The sequence below is a fragment of the Opisthocomus hoazin genome, chromosome 4, assembly GCF_030867145.1.
Source record: "Opisthocomus hoazin isolate bOpiHoa1 chromosome 4, bOpiHoa1.hap1, whole genome shotgun sequence".
Lineage (NCBI taxonomy): Eukaryota > Metazoa > Chordata > Aves > Opisthocomiformes > Opisthocomidae > Opisthocomus > Opisthocomus hoazin.
In genome coordinates, this window is record NC_134417.1 from 44357892 (window position 1) to 44380436 (window position 22545).

The window sequence follows — 22545 nt, forward strand, 5'->3', positions numbered from 1 at the left end:
GTGGGTTAGTACTTCCAAACTTCAAAGAGACAGACCCTAACCATCTACACTGCAGTTCCACTGTTTCATTCAATACAACACTATCTTCACACAATGTACAAGTACTTAGCCTTACTCTACTTACAAGATCAAGCTATTCATCGGGAAAAGGACAGGAATGTTAACCTGCATGCTTTCTAGCCCATCTGCATGCTACATCCTTCCTCTCAGCAATTTACAATTTAGCCAGAAAACAGTTTTCCCTTCCTGAGTATTTCAACATATGCCTTATTAAGCAGCTGTCTTGACAGAACTTGTATTTTGCTATTTGGGAAACTACAGGCTGGAGTGTAAGACAAATGAGTGTGTCAGATGACAAAGACAGACACAATGCAAACATTGTGTAACTGCAAAGTACAGCCATCAACAGACACAGTTACCACAACCTGTAATAATTCCTGCTTGGCCCGATTCCCGTCTTTCTGGAAATATGTCTCTGACAGTACAGCTGCAACACAGTCTGCGTAAGATTGCGGGTGGATGGGAGAGCTGTCTGAACATCATAAACTAATCACAAAGCTCATAAATAACATCAGATCACATATATATGCAGCTATAGAGTAGCCTAGAGGCCTTCCAAACCACAATTAAGCTTGGTTAACAAGACAGTCCCCTACCTTACATAGCCTTAATATTCAGAGTTACAGTTTGATTGACGCCAGCTGAGCACTTTATATAAAGAAGTGATAGGCTCCAGCGAAAGTCACTTGGCTAAATTTAGCTCAAAGAGTAACAAACCCTAGCAGCACACACCATGGAATAATCAGCTATTTCATTATATCTGAATCTTGTGCCAGTTGACATCCCTGTCTTCAATAAACATCAAAGTAAGAGTTAACAGAAGTGGATAGCATGCTCTCATACTATTGCAACTTTGTACTGATTTTCGAGTTGGGCATGTTCTGTAGACAAGAGGCAAAACTTGGACAAAATACCCAAGACAGCATCACTATGCTCAGTTGCATTTACCAGCACTGACCTGAGACAGGTTAACGGCGTAACTTTGCCCTCTGGTTTACACCACCTCCCAAGCAAACTCCCCCATCTGCAAACCCGCCCTTCTAGCTGCAAATGGGAACTGGTCAAAAGATAGTATCAGTGTTGCCAAGAAATACAATTGCTCCTTTCGTGCCTCCTTCTCTTTTAAGCTGCACACGTACTTTACCACAAAGTTATTATACCCCAGGGCACAATGATAAAGTGGAAGCATCAGTGCATACAAATTACAAGAGCCATTTGCAAGGGCAGAAGATGGAGTTGTTTCATGCACTCATTTGCTTTGTGGTCATTTCGAGGCATGCAACTACACAAGCTCCATACAGAGTATAACAAACATACACTGGGCAGAGCTCATGTCAGCAGAGATCTCTGAACCTGAAGGTCATATTGTCAGCACTACAAAAGTGAAAGCAGCTGCCGACATTTTGACATGGTCCGTATATTGCAGCACACAAGATCCAAGAGACTAATTCAGAAACACTTTTGAGGTGTCAAGGATTCCAGCCTCTTCTACCTCCACAGTTGAGGCACTGTATATACTAACTATATTCACTCAGGTGCACCACTGTATCCAAAAATAGTAATTTGGGCACTTTTTGTTTTTAATTAAAAAGCAGACAAGCCCAGAGGTCAATATTGGCTCCCAAGACAAAATACTAGTGATTTTGGACCAAACATGTCTTGTAACGTAATGGATCCTTCAAATTCTACTCCCCCTCCCGAAACACACCCACCCATCCACCCTATCACTATATTCCTTTCTCCTTCACTTCTTCAGGCACACTACGGGTAATCTTCACACAAAAATCAACCATCTTTAACCATTGTGATTCAAGCATGGTTTTGCTGTTCTAGAGTGTAAATGGTAAACTATGTTGAAGCTAGACTCATTTTGTTGGCTCCTGCAATTGTTTTCCAGAAAAACAAATATAAACCTCAATACAGAAGAAAAAAAAAGATTAAAAAAAAAAATCAACCAAACCCCTTAAAATCAGCAATCCACAACCTCACGATTTGGACTTTACTCAAGGAACCATTCCTGAGTTACAGGGACATATTCTACTTCTCATAATTGATAGGAATTTACATCTGTAAATATCAGTTTCTAACTCCTATTAAAATCTATTCTCCAAGAGGTTAGTGAGTCCACTTTCCAGAAATGCCTTTTCTTCAGATCAGTTTTAACAGGCACTTTATGAAGTTTTTGTTAGAAATGGAATACAGTAAGGTAGCATAACTTCTTTTGGCCACCACAACCATCTCTGGGGTTTACTATGAGATCTGGCATACTGCGTAAACTTTCCTAGACAACAATTTCTTTGCACCTTTTGTGAAAAGATATTTAGAAATTTATGAACGAGTTATTTCAATTTTAGGGTTTTTTTTTTAAGAGATAAATCATAAATCAGACCTTCATTTCCATTTTATCAGTTCCATTTAACCTTGTTAATTTCTGTCTATGAAATGCCTTTGTGTAACTAGTTGCTACAAAGAACTTTAAAACCATTAACTGACTCCCTGTAAAGAAAAGGAGATAGTCAATTTCTCTCCTTGAGCTCTTAACTAAGGAAAGAAAGGAAAATCTGTTATACTTGACATACAAAACAAAGCCAGAGAAACGGTATGGTTAAGAGGAAAAAAAACAAAAAGGCAAAAAAAAAAAAGCAGAGAGAAAAGTAGGGAAGCTTGCAAATGTCTTTAGTGCTCTTTAAGAACATCCACATCCAATGCTTTAATACTCTGACATCCCAGGAATTCAAAATCCTTTCACTTCTCCAGCAGTAACTGACAACACCATTGAACACCACAGTGTCCAAAAGAGTCCCTCACAAAGTCTATTCTTTAGCTTCACATACACTCAATTCCAAGTTGCCACACAGCTGTAATATAAGTTATCTATCACACAGCAAACAACAGTTTCCAGTTAGAAATCAGGGCAATCAGGAGCCACCAATTCCCATTCAGAAGAGAAATTAATTACCTGTTCTAGGATTCACATCAGAGCCAGAACAAGGCTGAAGCCCTGTAATTTCATGCCTTCCCAGTTTCTGGAGTTTGAAATAAGTATTCTATAGCTGTTCAGTCTAAAGAGTTTGCTAAACAAAAAGAAAACAATCTTTTATTGTCCACATGTTACAATAACTGCTTGCTTATCTTTTCAAGAGAAAGGTCTGAGAAACAAAAAAGAAAACACAGTATTACATCTGCTATAACAAGTCATGTTATAAGCCGATCATTTTCCTGACTATGCAGCCCCTCCTATTTCCTCTTACTCATTTCTCCTGCTACAATATTGTATCACCGCTTTATCTTCAAGTTATCCCTGCTGGTCATAGGATCAAAACAATAGGCTTGCTGCTAGGCGCACTTAGGAATTTCCTCTCAGTGTTCTTGACATGGTAATTAGTGCTAATTTAGCATCTCAGCAGAAATAGGGTAGGGTATTCAATCACGTTAAATACATGTCTAACACATGTTAAATACAAGGTGTGGTGTTACGCACCTAAAGCAAACTAAACACTAATTGACAAAGCAGTACAACACAGCACTGGTGACAAGGCAGGACTCCATCCAACAGAGAATGCAAACTGTGAGACTAGGCTAATCCAGCTGCAAAAGCACAGCCTTCAGGCACACGCCTTCCCAGCCACCTCTAGCTAGTATTAGCGTAGGCTGTCCTGAAAGCACACCCTCATCCTACCACACGCTTACCCTGAAGCCATATATACCCATCACTCCACCCTCCTCATAGAGACCTTGGTGCTTGTGCCACTGCATGTCAGTGCGATCAGGAATGCAACCTGGTTGAAAGGCTAAACCAAGGGGATGGGGGAGGCAGGACAGGAGAGAACACAGAGGGTGGGGTAAAGTAGTCCTCAGATGGATCAGCTCTCTGAGCTGGGCCATCGCAGGCTCATACAAGAAGCAGTGCGTGAGGGAGGGGTGAGGATGGGGAAACAAGACTGTCCGCTTCTGCAGCTTCAGTTGCTTGCCAGGAAACCACAATTATTTAAGAGAGAGAAATCACTAAACCGAGGCACTCTGTTGGCTCTACTTGTCACACACTTCTAGGCAGTCACTTCCGAACTTTTATCTGCAGCTTTGAGGATTTTCCAGTATTGGTGCTGCAATGCTATCTTCCAAACTTCATTGCCATGAGAACAGCAATCACTGGCGGGACTCAAATCATCAATATGTCCATTAACTGCTGTGTGTGCTTACCCACAGCATCACAGGGCTGTGGGAAAACTACTCGGTGAGCGCCCAGAACCAGAATTTACATAACCTACACAAGCGTTAACCCAAGGCTTAACAGCAATGGCCTCTTCTGGAGATACAAAGAGATGAGGTTGCAGTTTCAATTTACCCACACCTGTTCAACAGTCATATGAAACTACAAGGCTTGACAAACTGACTGGCAACTGAAGAGAGCCAAAAGACATTTTTGTTCTTGTTGAATTCATACCTGCTGGAAGAGCAGCTGTGCTAGACTTACAAATGCAAGGAATAATCCATCTAGTCAGTTGGTAGAAAGGAGGAAACGTCAGCTTTAACGCCAATATTTTTTAAAAGGAAAAAATTAATTATGATGAACGATCAGGACCATTTAAAAGTACAGTTTTGTCCACCTGAATTGAAACTCCTGTCAAAATACCAGCTGACAAGTGGTGAAATTTTTTTTACGGAATCATCGAGTTCTTAATTCTTACTGTATATATTAACATAGATCAACATAGTGTGTTTATATTACTTTTGGATCAAAAAACCCCCAATATTTATGGCCACATTTCATACAATGGTTTGAGTTGGAAGGGACCTTTGAAGACCAACTAGTCCAACCCGCTGCCATAGGCAGGGACATCTTTCACTAGATCAGGTTGCTCAAAGCCATGTCCAACCTGACTAAAGATTTCCAGTGATGAGGCATCCACAACTTCTCTGGGCATGTCACAGAATCACAGAATGTTAGGGGTTGGAAGGGACCTCTGTGGGTCATCTAGTCCAACCCTCCCGCCGAAGCAGGGTCACCTACAGTAGGCTGCACAGGACCTTGTCCAGGCGGGTTCTTGAATATCTCCAGAGAAGGAGACTCCACAACCTCCCTGGGCAGCCTGTTCCAGTGCTCCATCACCCTCAGAGGGAAGAAGTTCTTCCTCATGTTCAGACGGAACTTCCTGTGCTTCAGTTTGTGCCCATTGCCCCTTGTCCTGTCACTGGGCACTACTGAAAAGAGTTTCGCCCCATCCTCCTGACACTCATCCTTCAGATATTTATAAGCATTTATAACGTCCCCTCACAGCCTTCTCTTCTTAAGGCTGAACAAGCCCAGCTACCTCAGCCTCCCTTCATAGGAGAGATGTTCCAGTCCCCTCACCATCCTCGCAGCCCTCCGCTGGACTCTCTCCAGTAGCTCTTCATCTTTCTTGAACTGGGGAGCCCAGCACTGGACGCAGTACTCCAGATGAGGCATCACCAGGGCAGTGTAGAGGGGAAGGAGAACCTCCCTCATCCTGCTGGCCACACTCTTCCTAATGCACCCCAGGATGCCATTGGCTTTCTTGGCAGCCAGGGCACACTGCTGGCTCATGGTTAGCCTGTTGTCCACCAGGACACCCAGGTCCCTCTCCACAGAGCTGCTCTCCAGCAGGTCTGCCCCAAGCCTGTACTGATGCATGAGGTTGTTCCTCCCCAGGTGCAGGACCCTGCATTTGCCTTTGTTGAACCTCATCAGGTTCCTCTCTGCCCAACTGATTTTACTCTCCTTCAGGAGTCTGAAACTCACTTCTCTTCCGATACAGACTTTGAGGATATTGAAGGAAAAAACCAAAAACAAGGCAAAGGAAAAACCTGTAAAAAAGGAAAAAAAGGACCAGCAGAAAAGGGGAAAAGCGGGAACGGAGGAGGGAAACCTAGTGGTCCAAATCGGATAAATGGACATCACCAACAGAATGGTGTGGAAAACATGATGCTGTTTGAGGTAGTTAAAATGGGCAAGAGTGCTATGCAGTCTGTAGTGGATGACTGGATAGAGTCATACAAACATGACAGAGATATAGCACTTCTTGATCTCATTAACTTCTTTATTCAGTGTTCAGGCTGCAAAGGAGTTGTTACAGCAGAGATGTTCCGACATATGCAGAATTTGAAAATAATCCTTAATGTCATTTAAGGTCATATCATTAAGATACATTTTCTGCCATCAGGTATCATCAACAACAATTTGGGAACAGGAATGAGATACAAAATATCCCTCAATGAATGAAATAAGTTCATAATAAAATCATTACTGCTGAATTTAAGAAATCCACTCTCTGCTTTTAGGAGATATATTCAGCATCCATACCCAAAATGCAGTGGCATTCATCTGTCCCCTCCACCATGGCTAAGAAGCTTTTCATTAGAGTTGGGTATCTACTGTGAACTGTTAATTCTATGTTATTTCAGTTGAACTACACTTGGTTATGATCTTTGTCTTTACATACAAACATCCTTAGCTTTAATAGATTACTCATTCCACAAAAGCAATTTTCAAAAGCAATTTTTTTTTTTAAAGACAGCAATACCCCCATGACAAAACAAAACAAAACGATTCCTATCCAGACATTTCAAGTCAAAAATCTTCTTTCCCTCCTCTCTTTCCTCCTATGTATTATAACAGTACAGGGGGATATTAATAACAAAACTTTCAGTTTTTCTTCCTTTATGTCAACATACGACAAGTATCCTCTGCAAGTTGATAAGTAGTACAAGATGGGCACAGTGTTTACTGTTGGAGAGGGGAGGTTAGTAAATCTAGCTCAAGAAGCTCTGAGACTCTGACTTACCTAGAACAGTCATCAGTGAGCAAAGTGAGATGGTGCTGCATCTTGGAGGTGCTGTGTTCCCAGACTGTGAAATCCCAGATTTCCATTCTGAACACTGATCTTTTTCACAGCAATACCCCATGGTTAGCTTAATAGCCCATCAGTTTTACTGAATGCAAAAAGAAATAGAAATTTCACTAAAATTACTGTTTTAATAGTAGCACCATCTTATCCAGAACAACCTGTCTGCTAGATATGTATTTAAAACTTTTTGTAAAATGCTTTCAAATTACTTGAGAAAGTCATACACTCTTCAGAGAAAGGAGAGTCTTCTGGCCCATCTGGAGTTCTTCTTTTGTAAGAGGATTAGTGGTGTACACTATCAACCTTCGTACTGTAAATAAAAAAGTGCTGGTGCAGCACTCGTGCCTACTGAGAAGGCTGCCTATTTCAGATATTCTACCCTGTCAGGTCCTAAACAGCTAATACCACAGAGTGTGCCAATGCACTGATCCTAAGAGACTGATAGGCTTGTAACCGAGATTCATGAGAACTGCATTTAATTCTCGTATTGGCACCAGCTCCTGAATTACCTCAGTCAAAAGTTTTGATCTCGCTGACCCACTTCATCCTTTGCAAAGTACGAGATGACTGATTTTTGTGATTTGTGAATGTTTAAACAAACTCAGTTCCTTAGAAGTTTACACTGAAAGATCTGTAGCTTTCGCAATGTAAAAAGGCAAAGTATTTAAGAAAGTTGCATTTGCCTGAGGTACGCCAGTTCCTAAATGAAATCTCATTTCATAGATTAAAGCAGTACAAGTGAATGTCATGGAGAACTTAATGTTCTTTAAAGAAAAATTATAGCATAACATACATCAAGGCATGATGGTAGAGACCACTTCGGACTTTGGGACAAGATTGTATTCTGCTAGATAAGGGCGGTATCTAACCTTTCTCATTCTTTTCATTCCAACAGCTTTGGACGTCTTGCAAAAGATTTTTGAGAAAGCCATTATGGAGTAAAATTCTAGGGAACAAATACAAGAGTGATCAAAGGTCATAAATAATTCAGACAATCAGAAGAAGCACTTTCAGTTCAGATTGCTTTATATCGGAAATTAGTGGCTTTCCAGTTAGCCACAAGTCACTAGGTCACACTGTTAACGTGCTCACCTACCGCCTGACAAGATTACACAACCAACAGGAAACACAGCCATAAAGTGCTGATCTTGCTATGACCTTCACACACACAGGTTCGCAGAATTCATTACAGGACCAAAGCCTCTAAGAAGGTAATATTTTTGGTAAACATTCATCTCCACCCCCTCCATAAATTTCTGGAAGTGATTGTTACTGTAGCATTACCACAACAAAACAGAAGTTTACCATTCCTTTCTGAAGGCAGCACTACAGGAGAAGATGTATAATAAGAAACCACAGTATCAGAAAGATTGATTTCCTCCTTGTCACCTTACATCAACAGTGCACACCTCCTCAGAAACAGAGGTAGTATGATCGGTCACAGCTGCAGAGAAAGAAATTCCATTCAAGACAGGTTTAAAGCAGAGTCTAAGGACTTTGACATTGTCCAATGTCTCTGAGTTCTGCTCATTTTACAGGTACCACTGGGGCAAGAGGTTTGCATGGATTTGAACTGCAAGGTTTCTACTTACCGCAGAGGAGTGGACTGTGACCCCTTGCGAAGCATGCAGATGTGCAGTATCTGATGGTGAAACTAGGCTTTTCAGGACAGGCAGTGTTGTTAGTAACACAAGCTCCACTTACGCAGGCATTAAAGAGGACAGTAGGTGTAAAAGTCTCCATTTCCCACAAGCAGCAGACATCGATGTCATTTAAGAAATATTTCTCTCTTCAAACAAAACTGCACTTCAGTATTCTCTACGACACCAAATTATGGCCCCTGTCAGACCATAATTCATGCAGAGTCCTGACTTGCATGAAATTAAAGTCCAGTACGACAATACCAGCACCAGCCTTGAACATACAATACAGAAGTGCACCAATTGGTTCCAATTTACAGTGATCAACTAATCTCCTCAAAGAGATGCATGTAACTATTTCAATATACCCACAGTTTTCATTCTTCCCCTCTAGGCTATAAACATTTCCACTGTATGAACATTTTCCTAACCTTTGGTTTCTATTAAAAGATGGGACAAGTCAACTCAGCATTATTTCAAACTTCACTGAAAACTAATGATGGCAGTTTCTCCACGTTTTGTTTGAAGCACTGGAATTATTACTCAGTGGAGTGTGTGTGGGGGGGGGGGTTCTTACATTTTTCCTTTAACAACTGCAAGACAGGTGGGAAACTGGATGAGACAGGTGATCCTTCACCTCTACGCAGCACTGGTAAAGCCGTACCTGGGGTGTTGTGTCCAGTTCTGGCTCTCCAGTGTAAGAGAGACATGGACATACTGGAGAGAGTCCAGCAAAGGGCCACTCAAATGATGAAGGGACCAGAGCATCCCTCCTATGAGGAGAGGTTGAGAGATTTGGGACTGTTCAGCCAGGAGAAGAGAAGGCTTGGGGGGATCTTATCACTGTATAATAAACACGTGAAGGGAGAGAGCGAGGCTCTTCCTAGTGGTGCCCAGCAACAGGACCGGAGGCAATGGACACACACTGAAACACAGGAGGTTCACCTCAACACCAGGAAACACTTTTTCACTGTGAGGGCAACTGAGCACTGGCACAGATTGCCCAGAGATGTTGTGGTGTCTCCATTCAGAAGATGTCTGGGCATGGTCCTTGGCAATCAGCTGTAGGTGGCCTTGCTTGAGCAGGTGGGTTGGACCAGATGAATCCCAGAAATCCCTTCCAACCTCTACCATGCTTCTATCCACCAAACACAAGGTGGCATACTTTTCACAGAGCTCCTATCTTCACACAGGACCATAAAGTTGACTTTGTTCTTTTATAACACATTGCCTGCAAAATCCCACAAATACAAACTCTTAATCACTTTGTATCTCTCTTCTTCACACTCTCTCTACACCAGTCACTTTCATCCTGGTGTTCACTGACTTCCTTAAAGGGTCTGCAAAACGAAACTAAGTAAATAACTTTTACCTGCTTTACTACACATTACGATTTCAAGGTATTTACAGACCTCCTGCAAAGTTATGAGACTGACAAATTAAAAGCAGCAGGGGGAAAAAAGTGATGGTCTTAATAAAACGTCTCACTTCTACTTTACAAATCCTTCAGAATACATCATATACGAAAAGTTTAAAAAAGAAAAAGGCATGAGCAATTATCACATGGCTATTTCACTAGGAAAGCAACATTTAATGAAAAATACCTGGATAAATTTTCCCCAGAGTGACTACAAACACATATAGAAGTCTTATGTCAGATCAAAACACTTCTGGACAGACCCATAAACTCATAGTTTTGATAATCGGGCTAGATCATCTAGTTGTTCTTTCTGGTCTTACTGTCTATGAAGAAAAACGTTTACCTGCTGATGTTACAAAACCTAAGAGAAAAAACTCTGCTGATTTTGTATGAGTTTTAAGAAGGCAAAGCCTCTCCAAAGAAGTCTGCTAAGAACAAATAAGTGAAGAAGGCAGAGGGAAAACAGTGGGGTTTGGGGGTTTTCTTGGTTGGCTTGTTTTTTTTTTTTTTGTTAGATCATATTACTCTATGAATCTAAAATCACTGTTTTACACATTAAGTTTTGAGGATTGCATTATTCACAATAGAGACTATAATCTGTGGGCATCTTGCTCAGGAAAGAGCACTCAGAATGAAGACTGAACTGAAAGTTAGTGAAATGAAAACACTCAAATTTATTCTTAAGTATATTCTCATTCTGTATAATGAAGGGTAATGTCTGTCTATAGCCTCAGAACATCAACTACTCAGTATTTCTCTCTTCTGTTCATACAGGTGCTAGGAGTCAAGAATATTCCATAAGCACAGAATTGCATAGCAGGATATCGTCAGCCTCGTCATTAGCATCTCACCTACCAACGCACAACTGGTGTTGCTTATATCAGAGCTTAGTGTGCAGCAGTTTCAAAATCAGCTTATGCTCCCTGAAGACTTTCCCTCCCGACACCAAAGCCTCAGCCACTTACTCCTATTGCTTCCTTTGCCTCACTGCTTAGAGCTGCTCAGCTCCCCAGACTATGGACAAACTGATTGAAAATTAACCTAAAAAACAGTTCTCTGCTAAGTCATGCAGTTGATTCCCAGCACCATAATACGAAAGGGCACAGAAGAGGAAATCCACAGCCACAGGAAAATCTGCTGTGCAGGGCAGCAGTGTGGTCTTATGTTAAAAGAAGCCAATAATGAAACTTTGCAAGAGCTTTTAAACCAAGCTCTTTTCACATTTCCATCCTGCTTTCTACTACTCTGACTGCTACAGTGTTCTGAACTTCTGCTACAAATGCAACCAAAAACAACAGGGTTTTAATATATATTAATCCAACTCAATACTTAAAAAAACCCCACTACGCACATAAGGAAATACGAGTTACAGAGTAGCAGTGTCATTTGGGTTTACAGCATCTAACGGACCACACGGTTAGACAATTCTACCCAGAGAAGACGGAAGATGAGCCAAAGAATCGACTCCAGTACAGTTACTAACCGATTTAACTAAAGCAAATCTGCCAACTTAATTGAATCTAAGAATTATCTCTGAGCTAATCTGTTTGTGCTATCAATAAGCCTCTTAGCTGGACAACCATAAGCAGGATGACTATATAGCATGACTTCTTGCACTGTAATCAATAAGCTCCAGTAACAAGAGAAATATTGATGAATCAAAGTTCAAATAAAGGGCAGTTTTAGACAAAGAATATTAGCAGTGAACTGAAATTTATCATGTTATTCACTGCAAAGTAAAATAAAAGCGCTTGCAAACTCACACAGCTATCTCGGTCATACCACAGCATAAGCAGAAAGACTTTGAATCAGACACCAATTGGTATCTTGGAAAGCCTGCATTAACAGGAAGCTAATTCTCAAGATTTCTATCTCTCCCAGTATCGCTGGTGCCACAACTGAATCCACAAAACTGAGCCCTCCATACCAGTGCAGCATTCCAAGGAGGCAATGGCATTGCTCATGGAGTTTTAATGATACAAACATGGCTCAGAAACATACCTTCACAGCACAGGCATTACAGATCACAAACCAGTTTTACAGTTCCAGCATTACAAAGCTTCGTACATTAAGTGAGCTGTCCACAACTGCCATACAATAGCTGTCGTTTAGTGAGTAGAAAGCATTTCTCCTACTTACTATGTTTTTATCATAACTCTGAAAGCCACCTGGTGTGCAGTCGCTACTGGAACCTACTCCTGTTAATAGCTCTCACGCAACACACGAGCGACAATCTCATGCACAGTAGAAACAAGGAACAACATGACCACCACACAGGAAGATGACAGTATGTCTTTCATCATTTTACATGCCATTGAAGCATATTTATTTTTTAATCTTGACCTTGGTGGCATCACTAAGCTTCCTAGAGAGGCAGAACTGCCATGTATATCCGTAGAAAAGGAGAAGCTCAAAAGGAAGACAGAACCAGTTATAACAGCCTACCTATCAACAATAGTTCTCTGACCAACAGGCTAAAGCACAACTCCTAATTCCATAGTGTAGTGTAGTTATCAGGACTTCTCATATCATACTGGTCTGTCCATTCTTGCATAAATATAGAAGCATTGTGAAATAAGCAGCACACGAAATCAAGTGACAGTTTTGTGAGAGTTAAAATGGGGTTATTCGAAAAGTTACACTGATGAAGGGCCCGGCCTAGTATTGGAGACTTCTCAGAGGAGGCACCCATTTTTGCAAACAGAACAGTCATTACTGGGGCAGGGGGAAGGTACCCGTTTCAAAACTTGAAAGAAAGAACACACCATTTTCTGCAAACTAACAAGAAACACTCCACCAACCTTGACCTGAGTACCACTCACAACATACAACATTCAGACAACACAAACTAAATCATGTCCCACAAATGCTACTTCTGATCCTAGCAGAAGGAGCACCAAACCCCCCCAACTCAAAATCAGAGAAAATTATTTTAAAGACTTTGGAAAGAAATATAATCCAAACAAACGTAACTCATACACTGCCTTGCCCTTTATTATCTCCCCTCTCCCAAGGAAATTTTTAAGTAACATAGGAAACTGTTAAGAAGAAAAATTGGTACAGTTTTTAGAAAGCATGAAAGGTTTGTTTTGAACGTCTTGCCTTTCGATAGTGCAGACACTACCTCAATAGGACTCATTCTGAGCATTCTTTCTACTGAGCTATTAGAAAAGCAAGTATCTTGCATTCAGCTTACTGTCTGTCACAGCAGACAGAGTGGAAGTTTCAGCATTTTTCCTTTCCAGCATTATACAGCGACAACAGTAAGAAGCAATAGTATTGACCAAGCACACATTTAAACCAAAAATTTTTAACCTGCAATAACATCTATGATACTAACCTCATTCTTCTATCCCAAAGCAGATTGGCTAGAATATTTCAAAACTCGAAAGAAAATCCTGAGAGGACATGGAAAGGTTAGGATCAAGTTAATTCTACAAAAGCAGCGGGTCACCTGTTGTTACAGCAGACAGAATGTGTGAAGCAGCAACAAGCTCAGGTGTGAGCTGCAGCGGAGAGGAATAACAGGGAGTTCCAAACAGTTCCAGGCAAAGCTTTCCCATCTGATCTTGCTCTCCGATACATGCAAGTTCACTGACTCCCACCAACTCTCAACTGCATTCCACAAACTGACAGAGTGCCAAGTTAACATTCATTAATATACACAGTGAAACTTGCAGATCACATGCTGGTACTGCTTCATTAGCCAGGACTCTGGACTCAACTAGTCAGACGCACAGAGGCTGCAGTGACAACTTCACATTTCCCTGAAGTTTCATGCATATACACACCAAACATGGAACACCACATATGTAAATGTATATGCCTAATCACGTTAATGCTTCCTCAACATACCAGTTTGCTACCCAGTGCTCTAGAACAGGCAGCAAGCTCAGTTATGAACAACAAGATTTTTGTTTGGTTGGGGGTTTTTTTTGCACTAGATCCAGAGAGATTCTACTCATTTCCACTGCTGTCATTCACTATGCAGTTAAATCTACTGGCAAGTGGGAGTTCATTCATGCAACTGACAGAAACTTTTGTTTTACTTCACTAGAAATTTAAATTCTATCCACACACACAGCCGTCTGGTCTTCACTTAACTCACTGGCTCACATTAAGAGCTGAAAACTCTTGCCTTCCATTAGGATTTTTACCCTTCTGCTTTTCCTCCCTTACAATGACGCTCATTGAAAAACAGAGAAGTAATAGCTACAATCATGGCTTAATATAACTTTCCTATGTGCTTCTGAAATAATTTTCTTATCTGTTGTCACCACAGGTTGCTCTGGCTCAATGAAAACAGGTTACAGTGCCTCAGAGAAGGCACAGCATTGTGAATACGGTTCCCGGGATGGGGGACCACACTCTTCCCTCCAGGCTTCTTACGGGCTAGAAGAGCCCTACTAGAAACAGCCACATTTAAACATGGTTTGGTTCCAGTGCGGTCAGAAGCCAGGGCATTACTTATAGTATATGAAACTGTATAATACACTCTGGTAAAACATGCACACATGGCAAACTAGTCATCACAACTGTGATTTGGTTTGGTTGAGCTTGGTTTTTCGCTGTTGCTTTCCTGACTGCAAAAACCACTACACCCATGATTTAACCTCGGTGGGCTGAAAGGTTCAAAGAAGGTTACAGGTTGCAAGACAGAGAAAAGTGTCCACGCGGGAGACGTCTCCCATGGTCTGAGCAAGGGAGAACAAGCAGCCCGGGCTCCCGCCCTGTAACAGAAGTTCCATTTCTCGGACATTTCCTACCCTTCCCTAATTTTACTTGAAAATAAGCTCATCAAAACACGAAGTTCAAAGTCGTCAGCTGCACGCCAAAGCAGACACTAAGATCCAAACTTGTTAAAAACCATAAAGGAATATTTTAGTCGTTTTAAAAAGAAGTATAACGCCTAAAGGCATCCATAACCAGTGACACCGAAGCAACCAAGTTAACACCGGTATGTCCCTCCCCGACGGCTGAGAGCCACCTCTGCCAGCCGGGGTCCCTCCAGCTGACAGCAGCAGCAGTTTAACTGTGAATAATCCACAGCCCGAATTTCGGCAGCGACTCTTGACCTTCGGTAAATGATTACACCCAACTGCCTCTTTGCTTCGGGGGGGGGGGGGGGGGGGGGGACGGACGACACACGACACGGACGGACAAAGGAGCGCGGGCAGCACGGACGCGGCGCCCCGCCCGCCCCCGAGCAAGCCGCCTGTGAAGGTCGCCCCGCCGCCACTGGGCCGCGGGGGCCCGATGAGGAGCAGGAGGAGAAGGAGGAGGTGGTGCCGGTGCGCGAAGCAGGCCTCGCCCGGCGCGGCCTCCCTCCCGCCCGCGCCCGCTCACCTGAGGGCAGGCGGCGCGCGGCGGAAGAGGCAGCCCCGCCGGTCCCCGCCGCGCTCGCTCCCGTGCCGGGGCCGCGCGTCGCACCGTTACGCGCCGCACGGCCGGTCCCCGCCGCGCGCGCGGGCACCTCCGCCCCGCCCACTCACCCCGCTGCGGCGCCCCCGCGCGCCGGGGGAGCCTGGCTGCCGGCGGCGGCCACCTCCGGGCTGCTGCTCCCCTCACGGCTCGCCCTCGGCCCGCGCCACTGGGGCAGGGCGCGGGGGCTGCCGCGGCCGGCCGGCTGCTGCCGCTGCTGCTGCTTCTCCCTCCTCCTGCCGGCGCCTCATGTGCCCTCCTCCCCGGTCTCTCCGGCCGAGCCGCCGCCGCCTCAGCTCCCCGCTCTCGAACTGCGCCCGGGGACCGCCGCAAAGCCGTCCCGCCAGCCGGCCGGGCGGTAGCGCACGTGTGGCAGGTACCGGCCGCTCTCCTCGGCCGCCGCCGGGCCCCTCCGCTCGGCTTTACCCGCGCCGCCGGGCCGGGCCGCACGGCCTCCTCGGGAGGCGGGGCGGCGGGAACACCGAGGGGGCGGCAGGAAGGGGAGTGCCGCCGGCGGCCACCTCGGAGGCCGCTGGCTGGGTAGCCGCAGCGCTCCCCGGTGGCCATTACCTCATGGCCCAGCCCTGCCGCGGGGAGGGGCCGCGCGTCGCCCGGCAACCGGCCCCCTGCCGCGGCCCGCGCCGGCGGGGCGGGCTGCCCTGCAGCCTCGGGAGTAACTCACCCCGGTTTTGCCGGAGCTGGCCGGCAAGGTGCAGCCGGGTAGGCAGCGGCCACGCCAAGGGACCCGGGCCGGTTTGGGAGGCGCAGAGGAACCGGCCGCAGTGCGGGGAGCGCCTCGCCGAGCGGCGGGGGCCGATCTGCCCGGCCCGTCTTCCCCCGCCCCGGCCCCCCGCGGCTCCTCGCTCCCGGGGAGGGCTGGCGCGGCGCGGGGCCGCTCAGCTGCCCGCCGTCTGCCAGCCAAGGGGGCCGCTGCGTGCCAACTGTTCGGATTCCTGGCGGCCGCCTTGGCCCTGTCGCTGCTGAAGGACCGGGGCTGGTACAGCCGGCTGGCCGCCCCGGCGACCCCTGCTCCTGGATCGATCACGGTGCGTGCGAGAGCGCTGCCTGCCTGAGCCAGGCGAAGGGCTTGAGCAAAACCCCGGCCAAGCGCCCAGCCAGGCTGCGGGGACGCTGGTGGACAGAACAACCGGTGCGGGAACAGGAGAGAGGGTCGCGGTGGAAGTTAGGCATTCAAAACACCTGTTTGTCAAGTTTGGTGGAGGAGCGAAGGAGAGGAATCTTGCCCACGCCCTCCTGGAGAGGAAAGTTGCAGTACGACTGCAAGATGTATTAGGCACCAGAAAATCCCCAAAGGCAAAGATTTGTTATTAATGTCCCACCTACAAAGAAAAGCTCCGAACAGGTTCTTAATACATCTAATACTAATAATAATAAAGAAACCCAGAGGAAATCACAACTTCTTATTTCTGCAGAATTCTCAGAGAACTATTTGTGGCAGGAGGGTTTGATTGTTTTTGTTTACTGGCAAGGGAAGAACAGAATTGTGTCCAAGGTTACAGCTGGTACGACAAAAAAGTTGCAGTTGTGCTGGTAACAGGATTCCAGAAGCATGGGATGTGTGTAAATGGATTTGAGGTTTGACCCTGAATAACCCATAGAAAGAAATGATCCAACCCTTCACAGATGCAAACAAAGAAAATCCCAGATGGGGATGTGCTTGGGTGACAGGAAAAAGAGGAGCAATATTACAAGGTCGACAGAGGATTCACAGGCGTGTCTTTAGAGCAGAGCCCCTGGAAGTGATGAAGGTGCAGTTATGGGGCGTGTGAGTCAACCCAAAAGCTTGCTGCTGCCAGAAGCAGCCGGCTGCTCTCCCTGCTTCTCCTGTGAAGGAGCCAGGGACTGGCTCTGCTGCTTAGGATTCCTCGGTAAAGTGACTCAGTTTCCTAATAATTAGGAATAATTTTTTTTTTTTCTGCCTTGTCAGTGTTCTGCCAGATTAGTGAACTGAATAGATTCACCCTGGGGTCATAAAAGTATCAGGAGTGAGCACAAAGCAAGAGATTAAACTGGTTGGGGGGAACTGGACCATCCCTTTGGTAACACTGCACTCTTAAGTCATCTCGGTAGTCTCATCTAGCTCCTCCCTAAAACAGAAACTGCATATTACTGCTAGAAAGCCTGACACCTATGTATCATTAAGAAGGTTGGTCCCTTCCACTTCTCATCCTCAGCTGAGTCCTCCCAGGCTTCCTTTGTGCCCAGTTTTGTATGCTTGTGACCTGGGGGTTAGCCAGTGAGCAAGCTAAATCAGGAGGCTTTAAAAAAGGGTAGTTTTCTGATTAATTCCTGAAACAGCTAACAATGGAGTCAGATGAGTGACAGAGGTTGCACAAGAGAGGGAACAAGACTCTGCGGATGCCAGCAAGAGATAGAGCCTTTCAGCAGCAGCTGGGCACTTGTGCTAGTGTGTAAAATAAGCCCAAGGCAGCAGTGAGGAGGAATGGTCTGTACAGTGAAGGAGAAGTAGTTTTGAGGAACAGAGTTTGCTCTGTGCTTTACAGAACGTCAATGAGCAGCAGAGAAAAAGCAAAGATAGGTTGCTAAGGGATAAAAAGAAAAGAAGAGCCTTCAGTTCCTCACACAACACAGGCACATTGGAATCAGAGCCCAGGTAGAAAATCCAATGCTGAAAAAAAACAGAAGGCAGAAAAGATCTGCAGGCAGAAGGAAAATCAAGAAGTAGAAAAGTGAAGATCCACACCAACCATGGAAACAACTCTGCTTGATTGAAGACTGCTTGTTGAGAAGAACCAATTGACCTGCCTGCCACGTCTGTAAGGAACAAGGATTCGAGATGCACTGCTGAGACTGAGTCTTGTTAGAGTGAGCAGCAGTCCTTCACACTCGGACAAGTGGCAATGACGTGCGCTATTTATACAGAAACACGGTGTGTGGGAGTACATCAGGGGAGAGCATTTGGGGCGACAGGATTGCCGGCCCCTCGCAAAATGGTGCCATGTCTGTACGCTGGTCATGGGATACAGCAGCAGCTGCTTGGTTTTGGTTGCTGCACCAAATCCTGCCTATGATTTTTTGTTGGGTGGTGCTGTATTGCATATAAGCATACTCTGTTGCATTCTTACCACCATCTCAATTCACCCACTTAGTAATTCCAAAGCTGGCAATTGACACAGTAACCAAATACTTTACAAAAGTTGCCTAGATTTCTCTGCTCTCTTTCTGTTTTCATTATCCTCTCAATTTCCTCTCTCTTCTTGATTATCACATGATATTTATCATATTCATTCTCAATTTTGCTTCCTTGCTTACATCTCTAGAAGAGACTTTTTATTTCCGCCCTGCTGAAATAGAAGTCTTCTCAAATATACTTTCCAGTGAGCATGCTGTTGGATTTCTTGCATATTCCTCGCTGTCTCTAGAACTTCTTTTATAGTCCCTGTAAAACAATCAAAGCATACAATATTGCTTTAAAAGCTTTTGAAACCAGCTTTGGAAATCTCTGGTTAGTTTACCAGGTGAAGATCCCAATGGCAGCTATGATTGTAGAGAAGATTATTTTAATCTCAGAGAACAAGCTAATTCCAATGGGCATAAACAAATGATCTGGAAAAAAAAAATCACTAAAACATATCCCACGAATGTGTTTCTGAATAGCTGTGTTGGGGATTTAAGAAGAAAGGAGTTGTGGTGCTTCCTCTTTTTGTTCTTCCTGCTAGTACCTGGTGTTACTGGCCCGATTTCTCACACTTCTGTATCAGCCTGGACTAAGTAATGCTATAAATCCTTTACAAGGCTCTATGAAGTGTCTGCATAATGCTGCCTGTTTAAATCTCTTCTTGTTTAAATGGTGTTTTTATAAAGCTATCGTTTTACTTGAATATGAAAATACACAGATTCTTGCAAGTTGTCTTACTGAGCATGTGAAAATTAAAGATGTGACTACTTTTGATGTTTTTTTTCTGGCTTTGTGGGTTTTGTTTTGTTTTTGTTTGACAAGAAGGTATGCCATGTTGCCTTTGCTGGAAGAATCAAATCAGCAGAAAGGCTTTTCTTGTTCATAGCTCTATGTGTCCTTCAGCTAGCATCAGCCAGCACCAATGCTTTCTTCTTCAACTGCCTCTACTGGAAATTTCTTTTCTGTAAAGGGGCTGCATGTTTCAGGAGCAATAGCAGCTTATGGCGTTGCTCTGAAGTGTTATTGTGACTGTGACCTGAGGAGAGTAGACACATGTGATCTGAAAAAGAACACAAAGAAAATGAGAGGCTAAATCAAAAAAGTAAAAGTTTATGGACCAGCTAAAGCATAAACACAAGCAGAGGAGAAAAATAAAATTAAGATGAAAAGGTCTTAAGGAGAAAACTCATTAAAAATGTCCTGCATAGAGGTTCCTATGTAATAATTATGGCAAAAGAAAGCATTATTCCAGAGCTTACAGTCTGAAAACACATGAAGAAAGCAAACAGTGACTCAGAGGATGGGGCTTTGCACATATCTGACATTAATGAAATGCAAGTTGGAATAAATAGTTTGTCAAGCTCAGATTAGCATTAGAAGTGAAGATAAGTACACAAACAAAGAGGAAATTAAATGCAAGATAGTGGGATAATGATAAATGTGCCAGGCATGCATTTTGCAAAAGAAAAAAAGTGCAATCAGGCAAAGCCAAATGAAAATTACACTGTGAAATGTTGATAATACCTTCAAGACATTGTGAATTCTAATCAGGATGCAAAGGATATCCTGAATATAAAGGCTGAATCTTCAGTATATGCAACGTAAAAGCCATTGCTTTCTGCTGAAACAGTGAACCTATACACTCAATAATAAGGCATTTGACTCTTGCGTGAGTCCAAACTGCTGAATGTATTCGAAGAAAATGGGATGTCCTCCCAACATGTTAAGATGAAAATAATTCAACGCGTACAGCATCTGCTTTACACACTATCTATTACGTTAGAATAAGGAATAGTTTGGACACTGAAATACACAGAAAAAGAAAGCATCACTACTAATTTTACATAATCTGAAAGTTACATAAGCAGCATGATAGTCACTGAAAAAGCAAGATTTTGACAAGGCTTATTCAGCCTTCCTGCATAAGGCAGTCATCTAATCACATTTTGGAAGCCAAGCAGATAGGCTTAGATGTTGAGAATGCTGTTAGTAGTGACCCTTGCAGTGGAAGAGTATCAGTTCTGCCAGCCAGGCTCACAAATCGGCATCAGAGCTGATGATACTCAGGAATGTGATATGAGCAACACCTGGCAGAAACTGTGGTAGTCCATAACAATTAACCCATCTCATGAGTAGATAAAACTCAATACAAACAAACAAAAAAAAAAAAAAAGAGGAAGTTGTTTTTGACTTCATATACAGAGCAGTTGCTGACGTCCCAAGGAAACCCAGTGATTCTGAGAAGGTAAAAGTAGCTTGTAATATGCCAACCTTTAAAGGTATTAACTCAGAGAGTATTAAAATTTGCAGAGTATCTTACTACATCTCTTCCAAACCTCAGACATATGCAAAGCATTGAGACCATAATGGAGGAAGAGGCAACACAAACATGCTGTACACGCAGTATTGGTGACCTTGCAAGTTGATCCAGCGAGGTGAGATTCGGAGCCCTGTTCTTGTGAAAGAAACCACTAGTAGTTTTTGCCTCACTGGTGAAACAAACACACTGGCAAGGACTGTTTTGCAGTAATGTTTCTGCAGCGAAAAGGTCAACTCTATGATTAAGAAAACAAATTTCCAAACAGAAGAATACCAGCAGCCACCAAAGAATTTGAAAAATCATTCCTACTCCCAAATATCATCAACATATGATACTGAAACTGTAACATTTGAATTTATTTAACAACTTCGAGAAGGACCAATGAATACAGCAGCCTTTTACCAGAAAAACAAGGTGACTAAATCATGAGACCCTGAATGTTACCACAGAAATACAAAAATAAAGAAAACCACAAAAAGTTTCACTCAAACAATGAAAGAATGTGCTAATTCAAGAGGATGTTGGAAAAGAATCTGAGAATAAAAAGCACAAGATAAGGATGTGCTTATGTCCATCATTCTGCCAAAATGGTCAAAGAGCAGAAAAGTGGCCCCGTATACTTCTCAGGAATGACAGAACTGTCAGGGCGAATGGAACATAAAAATATTATATATGAGCAACTGAATCATCATACCCAGGACGCTGAGAATAGAAACTCCCTTGAGAATGGGGTCAGTCGGGAACAGAAAGAAACACCATGTACTAGCAAGATGGAATACAGCATGAGTAGTCATGATAGCTGGGAGAAAACCTAGTTCATGTGGTAAAAGAAAACAAATGCACAGCATCTTCAACAGGCATTAGAGCAAACTAAGGAACAGATCTTCTCACCAAAGGAAAACAAAACATGGAAACATACCTTAAAAGTATAGGCTACTAGTCAGACTTTTGGGAACAAGGCAAAATGCCAGAGATTTCCGTAGTACCCTTTGAGGGTAGAGCAGCAAAGTGTTTAAGCATTCCTGAACTATGTGGTTTCAATCACAAGATCTCAGTTTACCTTAAATTAGGTCATGTATTTATCTGAGAAAAGAATTTGATTATATCTGACTGTCCCATATAATAGCCAGGCAAATGGTAAGGCTGAGTTTGCTGTACAGATTCTAAAGAGTATTGAAATGGTGCGAACAGCGTAGAGAATATTTTGCATTCCATTCTTGAATGTTGAAAATACTCCCACAGAAAAGTTTACTGCAGTTGAGTACAATCCTTGAAGTCACGTTCAGTAACAGGCTAAAGGAGTAACAGACTAAAACAGCAAGGAAAAGGCCAAAGATAAGAGTCTTATGATTACAGCCCTGATCTGTATTTGTATTTAGAGAATTTCTTCAACACCACACTTATACTGGAAGCAAGTGATATATTTGAAGAGAGAATTCTTGATTCTTATATGGAATCAAAGGGAAAATTCCCCATCTGGAGTATACTGGAATTGTGCAGATACAGACCTGTAATGAAGTGTGTATCAACAGTAAAAAAGTGCCATAGTTCCTCACTAAGAGGTATTGGAAAAAAAGAAGGGTGTAAGTCAACATGTCCCCCTGTGTCTGCCTTCAATTACACTGCAAATTCTTTGTCATGGAGACACTTAGTTTGAA

At 43.5% G+C, this 22545-nt stretch overlaps 1 protein-coding gene across 3 annotated transcripts in view; it reads right to left on the reverse strand.

Moving 5' to 3' along the window:
• The window catches only part of TRAK1 (trafficking kinesin protein 1), a 145879-nt gene extending 129708 nt beyond the window's left edge, over positions 1-16171 (reverse strand). The window contains exon 1 of one of the 3 annotated variants that reach the window (XM_075418812.1): positions 16090-16171. The gene's annotated coding sequence lies outside the window, so the exon portion shown is untranslated. Of the gene's footprint in view, positions 1-15332; positions 15415-15478; positions 15654-16089 lie in introns of those variants that run through there. The other 2 variants (XM_075418814.1, XM_075418817.1) reach the window with 2 other exon arrangements.
• Positions 16172-22545: the final 6374 nt, after the last annotated feature.